Source organism: Dipodomys merriami, unplaced genomic scaffold, assembly GCF_024711535.1.
Source record: "Dipodomys merriami isolate MVZ:Mamm:240054 unplaced genomic scaffold, mDipMer1.0.p SCAF_118, whole genome shotgun sequence".
NCBI classification, from domain to species: domain Eukaryota; kingdom Metazoa; phylum Chordata; class Mammalia; order Rodentia; family Heteromyidae; genus Dipodomys; species Dipodomys merriami.
In genome coordinates this window covers 1474982-1478268 of record NW_027202471.1, presented here as the reverse complement: position 1 = coordinate 1478268, position 3287 = coordinate 1474982, and positions in this window count along the sequence as shown.

The following is a 3287-nucleotide window of genomic DNA, read 5'->3' as shown; positions in this document are numbered from 1 at the left end:
CCCTAACCCTCACCCACACCCTCACCCACAGCCTAATCCTAAGCCTAACCCTAACCCTAAACCTCACACTCACCTTCACCCTAACCCTAAGCCTAATCATAACCATAAACATAACACTCACCCTAACCCTAAAACTCACCCTAACCCTAACCCTAACACTACCCCTAATCCTAACTCTCAACCTAACCCTAACTATAACACTAAACCTCACCCTCACCCTAACCCTAACCCTAAACCTCATCCTAACCCTAACACTAAAACTCACCGTCACACTAGCCCTCACCCTAACCCTAATCCTAACCTTAAACCTCATCCTAACCCTCACCATAACCCTAATCCTAAACCTCACCCTAACCCTAACCATCACCCTCAACCTCACCCTCACCCTAAACATAAGCCTAACCCTAAACCTAACCCTAACCCAGACACTCACCCTCAACCTAACCCTAATCCTAACTCTAACCCTAACCCTCACACTAACCCTCACCCTAACCCTAACCTAACACTAACCCTAAACCTAACCCTCACACTAACCCTCACCCTAAGCCTAAATCTAACCCTAAACCTCGCCCTCACCCTAACCCTAACTCTAACCCTAATCCTAACCCTAAACCTCACCCTAACCCTATCCCTTACCCTCACCCTCACCCTCACCCTCAATGTAACCCTAAACCTAAAATTAACAATAACCCTAACCTTTACCCTCACCCTAACTATAAACATCACCTTAACCCTAACCCTCACCCTAACACTTACCCTCACCATAGCACTAACCGTAATGCTAACACTAACCCTCACACCAACCCTAAACCTCACCCTAAGACTAAACCTCACCCTAACCCTAACCCTAACCCTAAACCTTACCCTCACCCTAGCCCTCACCCTAACTCTAATTCTAACCTTTACCCTCACCGAACCCTAACCCTCATCCTCACCCTAAACCTCACACTAAACCCTAACTCTAATCTTCAATCTAACCCTCACCCTCACCCTAATCCCTAACCCTCACCCTTAACCTAACCCTCAGCCAAACCGAAACCCTCACCCTTATCTTAACCCTCACCCTTAGCCTAACCCTCAAATTTAACCTTACCATCACCCTCACACTAACCCTCAACCTAGCTCTAAACCTCAGCCTAAACTTCAAGCTAACTGTAACCCTAACCATCACCCTAACCCTTACCATAAATCTCACCCTCAGCCTCACCCTCACTGCAAACTTAACCCTAACCATAACATGAACAATAACCATAAACCTAACCCTAACTCTAACCCTACCCCTAAAACTAAACCTAATCCTCACCCCCCACCCTCATCCTCAGCCTAAAACTAAGCCTAACCCTAACACTAACCCTAACTCTAATCCTGAACCTCACCCTCACCCTAACCCTATCTCTAACCCTAACCCCAAACCTCACCCTAACACTAACCCTAACCCTCACCCGCACCCTCAACTCTACCCCTAACAATAACACTAACCCTAACCCTAACCATCACCCTAACCCTAATCCTCACCCCCCACCCTCACCCTTAGCCTAACCCTAACCCGAATCCTAACACTAATCCTAATCCTCACCCTCACCTTCACCCTAAACCAAACCCAAAACCTAACCCTAAACCTAAGCCTAATCCTAACCCTAATCCTAACCCTAACCCTCATCCTAACCCTAACCCTCACCCTCAACCTCACCCTCAGCCTAACCCTAAGCCTAACCCTAATCCTAACCCTAACCCACACACTCAACCTCACCCTAACCCTAATCCTAACCCTAACCCTCACCCTAACCCTCACCCTTACCCTCACTCTAAACCTAACCCTAACCTTAAACCTCACCCTCAACCTAACCCTAATCCTAACCCTATTCCTAACCCTAAGACTAACCCTCACACTCACCATCACCTTAACTCTAATCCTAATCCTAACCCTTACCCTAACCCTCACCCTCCCCCTAACGCTCATCCTAACCCTACCCCTACCCCTAACACTAACCCTAACTCTCACCCTAACCCTCACCCTAACCCTAACTCTAACCCTAAACCTCACCCTCGCCCTAACCCTAACGCTAACCATAACCCTAAACCTCACCCTTCCCCTAACCCTAAACCTCAGCCTAACCCTAAACATCACCCTAACCCTAACCCTAAAACTCACCCTCACTCTAGCCCTCACCCTAAACCTAACTCTCACTCTAACCCAAACCCTAACCCTCACCCTCACCCTCACATTAACCCTAACCCTAAACCTCACCCTCACCCTAAACCATACCCTAACCCTAACACTCACTCTAACCCTAAGCCTAACCCTAACCCTAATCCTAACCCTCACACTCACCCTCAATCTAACCATAAGCCTAATCGTAACCCTAACTCTAACCCTCACACTACCCTAATCCTAACCATAACACTCACCCTAACCCTAACCCTAACCTGAACCCTTATCCGAACCCTCCCATTTACTGTAATCCTCACTCTCAGCCTAACCCTCATCTTTACTCTTACTGTCACCCTCATCCTAACCCTCACCCCAATCCTAAACCTCATCCTAACCCTCACCCTAACCGTAACTCTAACAATCACCCTAACCCTAACCCTCACCCTCACCTTCAGCCTCAGCCAAAACCTAAGCCTAAGCCTATACCTAACCCTTAACCTCACACTGAACCTAGCCCTCTCCCTAACCCTAATCCAAACCCTAACCCTCATCCTAACCCTCAACCTAACCATAACCGGAACCATAACTCGAATCCTAATCCTCATCCCCACCCTCATCCTCAGCCTAACCCTAAGCCTAAGCCTAATTTGAACACTAACCCTCACACTCACACTCACCCTAACTCTGACCCTAACCATAAACTTAACCCTAACCTTCACACTCACCTCAGTCCTCACCCTAACCTTCACCTCAAACCTAACCCTCACATTCACCGTAACACGAACCCTAAAACTCACCCTAACCCTACCCCTAACCCTAACATTAAACCTCACCCTAACCCTAACACTAAACCTCACCCTCAACCTAGCCCTCACACTAACCCAAATTGTAACCCTAACCCTCATACTAACCCTCACCCTAACAATAACCCTAACCCTCACCCTAACCCTAAACCTTATTCTAACCTTAAACTAACACTAACCCATAGCCTCACCGTGACCCTAACCCTAAACCTAAACCTAACCCTAAAACTAACCCAAACCCTAAACCTCACTGTAACCCTAACCCTCAGCCTCACATTACCCTCATCCTAACCCTATTCCTAATCCTAACCCTCATGCTAAACCTCACCCTA